The sequence below is a fragment of the Asterias amurensis genome, chromosome 12 (assembly GCF_032118995.1).
Source record: "Asterias amurensis chromosome 12, ASM3211899v1".
NCBI lineage: Eukaryota > Metazoa > Echinodermata > Asteroidea > Forcipulatida > Asteriidae > Asterias > Asterias amurensis.
Genome location: NC_092659.1, coordinates 18,878,211 through 18,894,862, shown reverse-complemented (window position 1 = coordinate 18,894,862; position 16,652 = coordinate 18,878,211). Strand labels below are relative to the sequence as shown.

Below are 16,652 nucleotides of genomic sequence, written 5' to 3'. Positions count from 1 at the left end.
CATTGTTGTTTGGAGTTAATGTTAAAATGGATTGGAATATTTGAGTAAAACATAAATTTCACCACTTATTTCTGAATGAGTGAGCTTGGTTATAGTCAAGTGCTGCTAATCAGAACTGAAAGAAGGTCAAAGAAAAGTTTTAATTTCACAGCAATAGAACCTTCAACAAAACAACTGACTCGTGAAGTTGGTTTTAGCATAGAGCACATGACTTTACTCTAACAATGATGATACAAGTTTGGTTTTTAAAATCGTAAACTAATTCTCATTCTCACAAACCAACCAGTGAGGCTTCATCAACATTGGTTGCCAAATGTTTAGGTTTTGTTATTTTGGCAATTACATCAATTAAAGATTGTTTTTCGTTGAACGTCCGCGTGCTTCTTTGGATTTCGGAAAAAAAGAAAATCAAGGACCATTTCTATCGTTGTTGAAAGACATTTAGAATATTTCAGATAAAATGTTGAACTGTCAAAACATGGACTGCAATTGATTTATTCTCCAGTTAATAGTTAATAATATTTCCGATGTCTGTCATTCATATGCCTTGACGGTAAATAATGTAGAGTTTAAACGGATACCCTTTTTGATGGCACAAATCTTAATAAATAATACATACACAATATTATATTTTGAGACACTTTGTTATTACACATGACATAAAATGCTACAACTATCTTATGTTTTCTTAAAATGTTTTAACTTAATATTGCGGTTAGAAAAAAAGCTTCACTATGTGTCACCGCATTGAGGGTTTATTTTTTCAGTGTTTTTTTCTGACCTCTCTCGACTAAAAAGAACCATTGTTCTGCCCGTGGATGTGTTTTGTTTCCCTTGAGAATTTTTAGTAAGAAAAACACCAAGTTGAATAGATGGGAAAACAACTCGCTTATTGCCCCTGTCGTTTTTTGATTGCACGGTATCATAAGGTCGAACCCGCGCGAGGTCTCTTTAGTTCATGGGGGATTTAACGCCAACCTACCCGAGAGAGTGACCCGTGTAAAATACGCCAGGGCCAAACCCCGGACCGTGAATTTTCTCGAGGGGGTTCCCAAAAAACGGTGTTAAAAAGTGCGAAGCAGCAGAAGAAAAAAAACTCTTGACAAAAAAGGCACACCCCGCTAAGCGAACCGAGGGGAACATGGTTGGCCCGGGGAGGAACACAGTTATTTTTCTTCGTCGGTGATGAATACAAACCCTCTTTTGTTTGTGGAAGTACAGTAGCCTGGGGTCAACGAAACCTGATTGTTAATGCTTTGGACACCAGACCGTTGTGAAAGGTTGCAGTCTGGTTTAGGGTGGGTTAACTCTGTCGTGGTGTATTTGCAAATGTATTGCTTTCACGCACTACCGTTTTAGTAATTAAAAATGCCTGCGGTGTGAGAACAACAATAAACAGGACTGGTGGTTTTAAACACTACAAACGGCGCCAGCCTTGTGTTCGGTGGAGATAGATTTTAATTAGCGGCGATGGACACACGATTGTACATCGTTTAATAAACCTAATAGAAGGTTAAATTCTTCTAGATGCGGACGTAATTGAGATATGCGGACGTACTTGAGGCGAATAAACAGGCCGCAAACATGCACCTAACACTTTGTAATCGAAATTCATTACCTGTTGTGTTAATTGATAATATGACCTTTATTTGACTCACATCAATGTATTTATAAACCACAACTAATATCAAATTAATATCAATATGTTTTGCAAAGAATACAAACACCGGTCTATCCCGAATAGGCCTACAATATACCCAAGAAAACCCAATGGAAAGTTTGAGTTGGATTAATAAGGGCATAATGTAGTTTAACATTTGTAAAACCAATAAGTTCTAAAATCTTTTAAACGTAAATTATTAGCGCTTTACAGTATTCGTTTTTGCCAACATTAGAAATGTGTGACCAAAGTATGACAGGGGAAATTTGCTAAGATTGTTAATGAGGGATGCAAAGCTTTGGATATTGTGGTATGCACCTCCGAAATTGTCTGTTTGTTTGCAGCAAGTAAACCTCATGCATATCTCATAATGCGCACTGCCTCTCCGAATCACGTATTGCATGTATTTAAAACACAACCATCTTCCACGCATTCAAATAACCAATAACGCATCCGTTTTAGAGTGTTAAATCTTCAAATTGACAATTTCACAATTTGTTAAGAAACTGGGGAATCTTTCTGATATGAAGTGAAACAGGTTCACATGTTTCAGTTGATTTGTCGACTCGCCTAAAAACCCTACCTACCACACTTCTCAGTCTGAGAATTTTAAACGAAACTTGCTGAAATGAAGTGAAACAATTTTACATGTAAGAGTTGATTTCTCGGCTCGCCATAAACTGAAACTTCTGTGCACCACACAGAAACTTGTCAGTCTGAGAATTAAAAACGAAAATTCAGAAATGAAGTGAAACCATTTCACATGTATCATAGAAACCTGTTTATCTCTCGACTGGCCTCAAAATGAAACTGCGGCACCACACAGAAACTTGTCACTCTGAGAATTAGAACCAAACTTCCCGAATCGCTTGTTTCTCTCCTCAGAAGAAGAAAATAACCTTCGTGTGGATCGATATTTCTTTAAACAAATGACCTCCGGGTATGGTGCGGCACAAACAGTCCTCACAAAGGCCGCAACAATGGGGGATTAAACTCCGTAAATGCGGGGAGATTCCTCGGACCGAGGTGAGACAAACAGCAAGGTGGTTTCGGCAAAAACTAATATCCACGTTTCCTGTTTTGTTTCTTGGCGCTGAGTTGTGACCTTCGTTTCAATTCAAGAATTGTTTTCAAAATAATCGGGGAAAAGATTTTGGGGCGGGAGGAAAAAGGTCACTGGTTTTCAAAAAAAATCCTTGCAAAAGTGAAAGAGCGGACATTGTTCCAAAATCAAGCATCAAATTGGCTTAATCTAAACTGAAGAGAACATTCTTTGGTTAAATTCCAGGGGAGTTACTTTGTGAAGTTTCGAATAGAAACTGAAATTCGTATGAGAAAGGCTCGAATATATCAATTGTTAACTCGAGACATGACAGTCTTCCAAATATTGTCAGTTTTTTTAATGCGATTTTATGTACTTATTTATGTCATTGAGAAAGTCATTCATGACAACCAGTTCATTGGTTACTTATTTATCACCAATGTGAAACTTCCATTTTGGCCAGTTGAACAGAATAGATTGCGTTTAATATTCTCTGTCTGTAGCAACGGATTTGAGAAAAGGACAATCATTAAGAGATAATCATGGATTATTTGCAAACAACGTGTATGGTGTGCCTATTGCAACAAAAAGCAGCAAATGAACATTAATTTGGATGAAAAACAGACTGGTAACCAGACGTCAACAAGTAAATTTGAACCTCGATACAATGAAGGGCCAGCCTAAACTTTGCAGCCTTGATTACAGACAGAAGTGTGCCACAAAGTGCTTTTCGAATACATTCGCACCTTTAGACTTCAAGTTCCATGACACACTGCATAAGTTACCCGTCATAAGCCGCCAACAACAGACAACACTAGATTTAAAACCTGACAAGATAGGTGTATATACTGCATGCTTCAATAAAACCAACACCTTACTTGTTATACACAATTAACAAAAAAAGTTTGGAAGAAACTAGTTTTGATGGAAATAGATTGAGCAAGAGTTTCATTCCAAGTATAATTAGCATCCCGCTTCAAACTACTCATGGGTCAGCATTGATCCGGGTCGAGTTGAACCAATCCAAGTCTGGGGCGTAACCCATGGGCAGTACGAGTCAGAATCTGTGTCCAGTCCTAGCTCTATGGTCCAATGCAGTCGAACCAAGAAAACAGGTCAAACCGTAGACTTGATTCAAGTCCCGTCCTCGTGAGGGAAGTCCCTAAGCACATCGTGCCGATAGCAAACAATGCGATGGGACTGAAAATAAATGGACTCTCACGGGATTGGGACTTGGATCAAGTCTAGTTAAACCGTAGAGAGCAAGGGCCTTTGTTAAACTGCTTCCGGGTCAACCTGACACATACATAGAATCCGGGTCACCCCGGGAGTTTTTATTTGGATCCACACTCTACAGCACTGTGATAGCACATGACTATTACCCAATTGGGCCACTGCAAAGACACGTACATTCCACTTATTCTATTGACTCAAACACTAAGCTCAGCTCGTACTTCTTTATCACTCCCCTCTCCAGAGTGATCTTCATCAATGCTTCGTTATATCATTAACCCCTCCAGCCTTTTAGTTAAGATCAGTAATCAAACAACGTAACATCCTTAGCCCTGTCCCTCTTGCCTGCCGAGTTTATACCCCCAGAAACGGCGCACCAGCACACCCCTAGAGGGGTGAAGACCCCATGCCACCCTACCCCCTTCTCCTTGCTACAAGTCCACCATGTAAACATTATAGGCAGTCTAGATTGTTCAAACGACTCAGTCGATAAACCTATGGCAAACTCGGTTTCCAATCGATCCCCTGAGGGAAAGGAGAGTTTGAAGTCTGCCGACACAATTTCATTTCCTGGTTGTTCGTTTGTTTTTAACCATTCTGTTTTTATACTACCCCCTCCGTCCAGCCCTATCAGAGCGAACGGGGGCTAAAAGGTGCATGGTTTTTGGTAAAATGAGGTTGTCATTCTTCTTTATAAAAGTAATTTATGATACCCGAAAATAATGAGAATATTCTCTATTCAGTTCATTATCAAAAAGAGCTAGCTTGATTTTATTGCCCTGAAAAGCTGACATATCGACTGGGGGAAGGGGGAAGCAGTCCCGGCCCTCAAGCGGTGGGTGATGACTCACATTTGCTACACGTCTTGTTCAATTTCATGCTGCGGATAATAATGTTGTCTTTTTATTGAGCCCCTCAAACCAGACATACTTCCTTGGGCCTTTTAGATTCACTAGATTTCCTCACTCCTAAAATTAAAAATTTGCTCACTTATGCTATAGGATAATGTTTGTTAAAACATCCATGAATGTTTGTGAAACAAGTATAACCTTGTCCGAGACATACTATTGTATAGTGTAAAATGCGTTGGTACATGTAGCAATTGAGAATGCTTTATCGACGTTTCGATAATCAGACTCAGTGTGTCTTCATGACGAAGCGCGGTCAATTATAGATCTTCACTCAATAGCATATTTTCTCCATACACAAGCAATGCAAATACTTGTATTTTTGTGTCGTTAGATCAGGTGACTTCCCCTCCCATCCCACTCAAGCCCCGCCCCTGAAAGTTAACTAAAGTAAGATCAGACATTTCACGTACCATGTTAGCTGCCACTGACTTGTATGGTCCTCCACCACTTTGGAGTCTGGAAGACGAGAAGGTGGAAAGTTTCTTCATTTGTTTAACAAACGGACTGTATGGACACTCTTCATTTTACTATAGGATGTACCTGCAATCAAAATAATGTATACAGAGAAGGTTGTTATTGGCAAAAAATACAGCATTTGTAAAGTCTGGTTAGTCTGGTACCTTTACAACCAAAAAGATAATATGAAATACTATTACAAATTGTCCTTCATAATGACTTTTGGTTCACTCTTTGAAAGTTCAGCATGAATGTGACTTTTAATTATGTTTTAAAGAATGGATATTGATTGAATTGTATTTATAAAGAATGGATATTGATTGAATTGTATTTATATCAATGGAAAAAACAGAAACCTGACAAGTGCTTTGATGAGTTAACGGATACTTTTTACTCGTATTCATGAAATGTTTTAAAAATAGAATTGCAGTGTTTGTAACATAAATAAAGTGTTTGACGAACGTATAGGTTTAGTCTACACCTATTGCGGTTTACTCTGTATAGGCGTCGAGGTTTTAGCCAGGACTTGGTAAAAGTGTGTCCACATTTTTTTAGAAATTTAAAAACTTTGTGCCCAATTTGTTCACTTAAAAGATTATTTACATGTAAATGACAGATAAAACACCCAGTCACCCCTCTGGCTAAAACTAGTATGGGGATATTAGATTACTGTTAGTGTTATACTGCATTATCTTGCTGCTTAGTAGTAAATCAATTCATTTGGTATAGACGACTATTGTATTACTAGTTATGTCCGTAATGTTTCTCTTCATATTGCTATATGCTGCAATGTAGTTAAGTTCTTTTTTATATATTATAAACTATTGTTATCCATTATAATAATTATAAACAACACATTTTGATTATAACATAGATTCCTATTCATGTGAGATTTTCCGAAATGGTTTTCACTTTGGTAAACTTTACATCATATCCACTCGGAGCTTTTACTCGATAGTTTTACCACGAGGTTGTTCACGGGGTTTTACTGGGTCTTTTGGCGCCTGTGTACAACGGGGAATAAGTTTCCGGGGCCGGGTGCGAGTACCGTGAAACGACTGCTAGTCACTGTACCGTAGAAAAGGTCAACTGAACCGTCAGTCTACTTTGCCAAGTCGCGGTTCAAGCAAGTTCTCTCGTACTTTTTGCGGAATGTGGCAGTACAAGTACATTTCGTGTATCACTGTATTGAAGTTGATAGTTTGATAATTCGCATCTTTACGGAGTTGGTGAGCACCAGCAAGTTGTTATGAAATATTAGACCTGCTTTTTTGTTAAACGAATATATTAACTTAATCCGTGAATTCAAGAAGAATAAGTTATCGTTAAAAGTTGAATTAATGTTTATGAGAAAATCTTTGGTATGGGTTTCAACTTGACCAAGTTCTTTCAGTTTTCAAGAAACTCATTGGTTATTTGAACTTTGGTATCCTTACGAATTTAGGTGTTCATGTTTTCCCAGAAAACAAATATCATAAATAAATAAATACTCGTGGATGCAAAAGGTCCTTTAAGCCCTTCACAAATTTGTAAAGTATCTAAAATCGATTTGATGAATTAGAAGCAGTTAGGTAAATTTGTATCGATTGGCATTATCCGAGAGTATTGAATTAAATTTTACACACATATCTCTATGCAAAGTGATAATTGCATTAGGGCCTTAAGTTATAAAACAGACAGATTGAAACACAAATCCCAATAAATATTGGTTGTAAATCGTTTTTTATAAATTTGTCGATCGAAAATGTATAATATAAATAACTTTCATAAAGAGCAATTTAAACAAAGCTGAGTTCGAGGAAAACTCACTTTTGCGAAATAGTGTGTTTCAGGTGAAAGTATTTGTATTGGCATGTATAGCATCTACTACTATCAAACTCAAAATATGAAACGTAAATTATAACTCAACAATTTATAAACATCTTTCTAAAAGTAAGAAATAAGACTCAAGGAAACCATATTTGAAAAGCCTTTACAATTCCAAAATCCGGTCGACACCAGACGAATTTCCCCCCAAATAAATTAAGAACGCCTCCACTCCCTCAACATGTTTTAGTAATGTTGATCATTGCGACTAATCGTTGTAAAGCACAACCCAATACATGAACACAATCACATTGCCTGTTTGTTTGTTTACTTTGGGCGTTTGTTTGTTTGTTTACAATTAACTTGTTCAGACTCAAACTTGGCGATTCTGAGTAGCATGCTAATGAATATTCGTTGCTACCGAAGTAATGCATTTAACATAATAGCTTGGGGAACATGGAACTGCTAATTAAGTGCAGAATCTCATATTTTATTAATAAACTTATGTACACTCTTTTAAATTTACGCAAAACTAGAAATGCTCAATTCATCCGAACAACGTCACAACCAATACCGTCCATCATACATAATATCTAGCGTGAACTGAACTAAATCGCCGTCTAGTTTTTCTTCATTAATTTGCACTCATCCCCTTCAAATGACGTAGCAATGAGTAAATTCACACGTCCACCACATGTCGTCTCGTCAGCTCCTTTTTCGGTATTGGCAATTTCATTCCAATCATCGTCCGCCGTGTGTACACCCGCTGCGGACGGCCGCTGCGTGCCCCACTGTGGCGCTCTCGTTTAAACCCGCGGGAGTTTTATTTTTCAATAACTGTTATTAACAAACTGCGGACTACAACTACAAGGTTCACTGGCGTCGTGAAGTGGAAAGGGTCACCGTTTGGCGACTCGCAGAGCCCGGTCGGGGTTCACGAAAGAAAGCAAAGAAATTGTTGTTCCGTGGGAAGAGTGTCGAACACTTTAACACTTCTCAAATAAAAAATCGCTCCCTGAGTAAATAAAATTCAGAGTGGATTTACTTGAAGGTGTTGAGTAGACTTGAGTTACTGCACTTTTCATAGGGGGAAGTCTCTTATGATAAATTGCATGTAGATGTCCAAATAACAGCAATTTCATCGACGTTTCAGTCACAGTTGCATGCAATTATTGTATCTTCAGAACAAAGAGGCTATTACCGCAAGAAACACTCTAGTATAAAAGTACTATTTCATTGGTGTGAGTTTGCAGAATAGATATAAACACAACACGAGCAGGCAAAAACATAACCGATAAATAATTATATACAATGTACTATATTAAAATTATCACAGAAACATGAATAGTATGGTGCTGACTGCTGTGACGATTCTGTAAAGTTGACCAACAAATATGTTCACAACTTATCATTTTGACTGCATTAGGTACATGTTGTAAACCTTTACAACCTTGCTTAAATTTAACAAGGGACCCTTGATAAGTTGCTCTCGTGTGAATGGGGCTAAAGTGGAACACGAAGTATATCACAATGAATACGAACACGCTATCCATTTGGTAGTCACCAAGTTAGCTGGAATGACACATATTTATTGAAAAATACCCACAAACCCATTCCATCCTCGAACCATGTGAACTACATAACATTTCCTCAGCACAAAACTAGGTCCATTCAATAAATTTGATGAAACAGTTTAAAAAATAACTACAGCATCACAAATAAATGTTCCCATGGCTACAAAACAAACCCGTTTGGGTTATGTCGAGTCAAATACTATACCAAAATGAAATATAACGGTTTAATGATGTTTAACTAAATGGGATTAAGATAATCAGATTAGAACGAATAAAGACAGGATCGTTATGGTCATAATATGTTTTTTGGAGGTAACAAATTCGTGGATGTGTACCTAGAGATCGATCTTTGTCGATGTTATTTTCTATTTTTAGACATCACCCTAGTAACAACTGACAATCGCGAAAGAAACTTAGTTTCTCCACACATGTAGCATTTGGCTTTCAATTATTTTATTTGTTTAGCATTATATTGTTTCAGATGACAAGTCAAACATATCTTTAACAAATCGAAAATCAATTCAAATTTGTTAGATTTATCTATGACATAATCGATTCATGCATGACTTAATCGGTTCATGTATGACATAATCAATTTATGCATCACTTAATTGATTAACGCTTGACTTAATCGTTTCATGCATGACTTACTAATCGATTCATGCATGACCAAATCGATTCATGTATGACGTAACAAATTCATCTAATACTTAATCGATCAATGTATGATTTAATCGATTCCTTCAAATTCATAAAATTATACAATTAGGAAGATTGAAGTTGCAGTAATACATTGGGGACTTTTAATCGTCTATAGGGGACTTGTGCTCACTTTTTACAATTCTCCTGTCCAGGTTAAGGGTAAATTATAGAAACATAATAATCTTTGGTTTGATAGACTCAACGGCGATGAAACAGCAAAGCCAGACTAGTTCAATAAGTGTGTCACATCCTCGTATTACAAGTCTGGTACCCTTGACCCCCTTAAAGATAATACAAACTATGTCAGTTTGCACAATACAAATAATAATAATAAAAACAAGTAGTGTCATTCATGTACAATGGGCATACATCGATTTGTTTTCTCTTTACGAACCGTGGTCTAGAACGCTATAAGAACAGTTTCGACCGATTATCAGAAATGAAATAGTTTACAAACATGTAATTGTTTTTTTTTTAAGAAAAGCTCGGAATTATGAATAAGTATGGATTCAAAATATTCTCAGTTCCTAATAGTTTAGACATGCTTAAAAGAAAAAGAATGTGAAGTCATGACTTTAAACACAGTTTTACTTGAATACCGTTCAAAAACATTTGAGTCGCCTACAACTTCACCCTACACGTCTTCTCTATGGTTTTTCATGTTTCAATTATGAGTTTTTGAAAAACTGCTACATGAAAAAACCAAGATGGCGTTTGATGATCAGTGACATGCCAGTCTTACCTCCAGCGTGAATTTGGATGGACAGTTCGTCCACACACAGCTCAATACACACACACGGCCATAAACCACCCCATAACCGACCGAGCTGTGACGTCAAAGTTCTGGCGCAGCCTCATTAGAACAAACTGCTTCCTAGTTTCTGCCACCGAACAGACATTCCCCAGAAATGCAGGCAAACCCACTCCCAGCAAATTCAAGTTAAAATCATCAGATATATATTTCCAATCGAAAGCAGCTTGCTTATAGTCCGCACAGACTGCCGCCTAGCGCCTCTACTGGAAAGCAATGAAACAACCTACTGGTATATAATGCTATAGTTCCAAGTGGGGAAAAAAGAAACACAATTTGAAAAGAGAATAACGTATAAAGACACGATCGTTGGAAGTTATTCAGCGAAAATAAAGCCCGCCATGGCTGCGCATTGTGAGAATTATCCCAATGTATTGACCCTCGCCCATACAATATCGCCGCGTGTAAAGCCCCATTCAAAAAAACCTATGCACAAAACCTTGCAATGAAGAAAATACCCTGTACTATTACCCATGCATACCCCAATACAAAAAAACACTTTTCTTCATTTGTCGCCAAAAACCATAGCGGGGTTGGAGTTGAATGGGAGATTCGAGGCGATAGAAATAATGCCAATGAAAGCACTTTACTCAATGTGACAAAACAAGCGTTTTTCAATGCATTGGTATAATGCACTGAGCGTGCAAGTGACAAGCAGTGTATAAGACATAGGAGTAGACAGTCATAACACAAATTACCCAACACTAGTTTCTGTTCATATACTCCGGTTTTACAATTCAGTAAAACGCACTATTCATACAAAAAAAAAAAGACTTTTGTTCACCCTTTTATTCATAATGTCATTTTCAGTATTGAGCATGAATGGGAATCGTTTCATGCCCGATGCATGGGGAAGTAATTAAGTCTCTTTTAGTCATTCCATTGTTTGAGATAGTGCAGTACAATTCAAGTTAGATTACATGCACTATCAATTCTGTTGTTCTAGTTGTCAAGGTGTGTCTACGTCACGGGTCAATTTGAGTTCTCCTCACATAAATATATAAAACAAATGCAATCCCAATATCTCTAGTTTATCAAAAGTCAATTGTTACGATGTGTCTGTTCTAAGACTGCCCCAAAGCAGTGTACACAATAAGCATGTTCAAAGATATGTTTGTGTTTGTTTCAGGATATAATGTAAAAGATATTTCAATTTGTGTCAAATGTTTTAAAATAACGCAACACCAGAAAAAGCCAAGTTCACAGTCATTTTCCATTCACAATTCCCTAATAGACTAAAATGCTGTACAGTCTTGTTGTTCATCAGTTTTTCAATTCAAAAGTGCAGTAGTCCCCTTATCCGAAATCGAAACGGATCAATTCCGAGAGTTCGTTAAATATTCATTATATTCATCAGGTTAAAGTAAATATTCATGAATAACGAACATTAACAGTCAAAATTACTTTGATAAAAAAACACTTAAAGTAATGATCATTTTAATAAAAACTGCAGTTCACTATGGTCCCAATGAACAACATTAACATGCTTTACGTGAAAGCATGTATTTAGTATAAACAAATATGAAGTACATTAAATTCGTAAAAGAAACGCAATGGAAATCGCTCACACAATAAAGCCTAAACACAGCTAGAGTCAGTCCGTTCGACTCTTATTTCGTCCAAGGAGGAGAATTTATATTAATTTTTGCTTATTTTTTCCCTCCATGTTTCGTCTTAATTATGCCATTTAATGAAAATTTTCTTATAGAGTCACTCTAAGATATTACTTTTGGCTTATTCTATTTAATTTTCTCAAGAAATATAATAAATCTCCAAGATTTTAAGATTTCCTGTATTTTAATCCTTAGTTGTTTGTTCGGTTTCTTTTCGTGTACTAACCTGTTTGTTATTCACCATTCCTCATTAGACTCGATTAGGTCTCCCATCAAAGTAATTAGCGCGTCACTATAAAGAGGTGAACAGCTCCCTCTATCGACAATAGCAGCATCTGGAAATAAGTAGATTGTCATCAGTGTTGTGACTACGAGGCAGAAATGTTGTCAAACGAAAAACTAATTCATTTTCTGCAAGACTGTAGTCTAATTTCTTTCAATTTTATTTATGGAAATGCATTGCTTTTGTAACTAGCTAAGTTTACGAGAAACTTATGAATTAGCTGATGCAAAATGCTACCACAAAAGGACATATGTCATAGATGCGAGCATAAAAATGGCCTGACGTTTTGACCCTAGCAGTCTTTTTCGAAAGCTAAATGACTAAGTTTAGATCAAGTTCAGTTAAGTTTAAATAAACTAAGTATTTGCTACGTTTTAGTGTTAGACTGTATATTGTCGACATGTACATGAAAAATAGTTTTAAGTTAGGGGGCATGACTTCTACTCTACGTTTGCTCATGACTTCTGTTCTAAATGGAAGATTACAACATTATGAAATAAGAATAACATGGGATTATACTTTCTGATTGTGTTTGCAATGCTTCTAACCGACTGTAGGGCAAGCCCAATGGCGCGAAACACTCAAGATTTGATGGATTAAACTTCGAGCAAATACATGTAAGTTATATTTGTAACATACAAAAAAAATATATATTCTTGCGCTGGACAAGTGGGGGAATCCCTTGAGAATGAGCAACTCAGAACCAAAGAGAATTCCCTTTAAAGTTCTCTTCCTAGTTGCCTATTTTTATTTGCCTTAAAAACAACAAGTCAACGTGAGTTTAAGTCACACGTGTTTGTACCAGTTAAAACGTGGCAAACCAGCAGTTAATTAAACTACCCAAGAAGGACATGACATGCTAAGGGTTGCTACAGGGGACTATCATTGGTCCACTTTTCAGAGTAACACCCCCTGGTCATGCTACTAGTGCTAAGCAGAAGATTGGAAGCTTGGAAATTTCTCCCCATCATGACATTGGTGGCACACCTCAATTCCTTTGATCCGGGCCGGTAATTTACCTTGTGGTGTGTCAACCAAAACCCAGTGGGTCAATTCGCTTTCCCTCACCCCACGATAATCAGCTTTGCTTGCATCCCCCAAAGGGGTCATAAAAGCCCGGTGAACAAAGGGAGCTGTTACAACTCAAAAAGCCCCCCTTTTCACCGTCTCAGACCATCGTTTGCACCCATTGTTGTGGGTTCTTCTAATTATCTCCAGGACAAAAGGGGGTTCCAGGAGAAGGCCTACCGACACCCTGGTAAAAAAAAAACCACCCAACCCCTGTAGCTATTACACCGGCCGCTCCCCCTTCTAGAACACGGTGTTTTTAAGCTGGGGTTGGGTGGCACCCACGCATCGAAGCTTTTAATTTGATTTGGGTACTAGGGTTGACTGAAGCTCCCCATTATCAACCACAGATTGATGGAATTTGATGAAGCAATTATCTCACAACAGCAAAACAGTCTTTACAGGGACGCCGGGGCTGTGGGGGCTATTGTTCCGCAGTGAATAGGGTGATAATTCCATCTCCCCCTTATCACCAAATACAAGTGCAAATTAATTCCAATAAAAGCATGTTGTCATCAGATGACTAGCCGCAGGACGACTTCAAAAAATTCCAACACACACATTCTTTCACATCAAATAATACTTTTGTATTCTGATTTTGAGGAGTACACTCCAACTTTAATCGAATAAAGACGGATTAAATTGCTCTCAAGTTGTCCTTGAAATCTCGAAAGATGTTTTTAGTTTTGCATTTGAAAACATAAACGTGGAAGACGTTAAAGGGTCCACAAATTAAAAGGTACAATGAAGGCGAACAAAATAATGAACCTTGTTTTAGCATTTGACTCTCACGCACACAAACTCTCTGATTTCGTTTTAGAGATTATGGTACACAACTTTATGTTTTCATTTATTTTAATTGTGTGGCCAAGGACTCTCAGATTAAAGAGAGCTCAATCACTGTGGCCACAAACCCAATGGAGAGAAGACAGGGAAGTTTCAGTTTTAACGTGGGAGGAAAACCTCTAGAGAAAAATCACAAGAAAAACCCACACAGTCATAATGGGACTGAAACTTCATATTGATTTGAACCAAGGTCCTTGGAGTGGATGGCGAGGAAAGCCTACACCAACCTGACCACCCCAAATAAAAAATATTACCTGCGAAAGAAAAAACTTCCTCTGAATGAGCTTTTATTTGGCGGACATGTTTCATTAGGTTACCAGTCTATTCGGAAGCTCTGGGAATTTTGGCTTTATTCTGAAAAAAAAACCCACTGAAACTGCGAAATCTATGTCTTAACGTACAATCAGTTACAGGAGAGTCAGGGAACCTGATGTATGTTTATATCATTGGTTATTGTACTGTACGTTTTATATTGTACAAAAAACCTTTAAACAATCTTGGCAGAAATTTTGCCAAACTGAGTGAAAGTAATTCCTACCCTCGACTGTAAACTCAGGATCCCGAATCCGTGGGATATTTAGTTGCTCCTACAACAAAGAAACTGTCTGCCCGTAACAATGCCCCTGCTCCATGACCTGTTAAAAAGCCCCCGTCCCGACTACCTCTCCTTCAGAAAACCCAAAACCGCAAAGAACAAAAAACTACGGGTTAGCAATCGAACACTTTGCCGTGACATTGAAAGCTTTTTTCACACGGGGATCCCCAAGCTATTCGACCGTGTTTTCCTCACCCATAATCCATCCCTACCTGAACCCCAAGTAAAGGATTTTCCTCTAACCACAAAATGGAAGAGCTGGTCTAACAAAAATCATTAAAATGTTAATTAGCTGTGGCCGTTGATTGATTTTTAAAGTCTAGACTTAAATTGTTGCTGCCAGGGTTCTTAGTAAGAGGTAGCGGAGTAACTTCATTAACGGTGAACTTTAAACATCAAAGGATGTTAAACTAACAACAACAACAACTTATAAGTCTTAGGAAAACATTTCAGTTTAGCGACCTGGAAAATTGATATAATACCCTAAAATGATTCACCCTGGACCGGTCGACTGCGTCACTCATTATCTGACCGGACTTTCGAGTTTCTCTGCGTCTCAAACTTATACCCATGTGTCAAATAATTCGTACTCTGGCGACCCCAACATGCTCTGGCGACCCCAACATGCTCTGGTGACCAAAACAAGCTCTGGTGACCAAATATTTAATAATTAGTGACAGAAATGAACGTTAATTTTATAACTCAACAAACTATAACGTGACTCAAATAACTAATATTCTTGCGACTCAAATCTTGGAACTAAACTCAAATCATATCCTTAATCAGAGGACTATACAAAAGACTTGAACTCATTTCACAAAATGGATTCACAAATCTCCTTCAATGTTTCCCTCCTTTTTTTTTAATGAAAAGGCATCATTTGGAAGCCATACCATTAAAGTCATCATACAATTAGCTCTCTCGGTTTTTTTTTAGAAACAAAAGTCACATGTAATAGCATTTTTTTGTAATTGCAAAATTTATGTAGGTTCATGTCTTGAATGTATAGATTGAATTCAACTAAATTGAACTGAATTAATAGAGCCTTGGCGCACATTTATAGCCATGCAATAGGCAGTTACAGATCATCCCAGAGCCACCACTACGTATACAAAAAAGGTATTTTTTACATGGTGTCACCGTTAACAACAAACACAAGATTTTTCTCTTGGCTGAAATTCTTCATATTATTTCAATCCTCTCGCCGGTGAAATTTTACGGATAACAGCTCGAGCTTTCCGTGTGTTTAAAGGCCTTAAATTATGCATGGAAAACGTATCGGGTAAGACCAACATGTGTTTTGGAAATCTCTGAGGATTTTCCGGGCCATCTGCGCCGATTTATCTTAGGATTTCGTCTTGGCTTGTTTGACCAGAACTTTCTTATGTAAGATGAAGATGTTGGATTTTTCGACCACTCGGTTAGAGTGATCAGAAATATGGAAATGAAAAATTTGAAACAGACTAGAGGTTTCACATTATTGTTAAGAAGTTCCGGAAGGAACGGGTTCCGTATGCAAGCAGGGATCAATGAGAGCCGTTAGTTGCTTCAGATGACCTTTAAGTATAATCTGAGTCAGGAACAAGTTATTGACCTGGATTTCTAGTCAGAAAGACCAACTAAAGGGTCATGATGACTCTAGAAATGGACATAAACTTTGAACCCGTGTGACTCTTAATCTAGTCAGAGTCAGGGAAGCACTAATTAGTTGACGATACGATGATCTTCAACCAATACATACACTGTCCCTGACCGGAACAGTCACTTCAGTCATAGCTGAACAATTTGGTCCTTACTATTATATAAACACAATCTGAATCCAAATTAGGAATTCGTAAATGGGCTTCGTACACGCCTTGCACAAGATGCCTGCCTGCGGATCATAGACTTTACCCACAACCACCAAATAAACAATAAGGTGGTGCTTGTACTTCAAAGCAACTGCACTACACTAAGCAGCGTTTAGGTACCACACACACTTAACATCGTCAAGCTATTTTGACCCACTACTAAGAAAGAAGAAGACAAAAATAAGAAGCAACTAATAATAAT

General features: G+C 37.6%; 1 long non-coding RNA gene across 5 annotated transcripts in view; it reads right to left on the bottom strand.

The window, feature by feature from the left end:
* The window catches only part of LOC139944817 (uncharacterized), a 141,956-nt gene that overhangs the window by 14,904 nt on the left and 110,400 nt on the right, over positions 1 to 16,652 (bottom strand). For 4 of the 5 annotated variants that reach the window (XR_011787023.1, XR_011787024.1, XR_011787025.1 and 1 more), the window contains 2 exons: positions 12,035 to 12,143; positions 5,257 to 5,386 (listed from right to left, as the gene is read on the bottom strand). This is a non-coding gene — a long non-coding RNA (uncharacterized lncRNA). Of the gene's footprint in view, positions 1 to 5,256; positions 5,387 to 10,126; positions 10,413 to 12,034; positions 12,144 to 16,652 lie in introns of those variants that run through there. The other variant, XR_011787026.1, reaches the window with a different exon arrangement.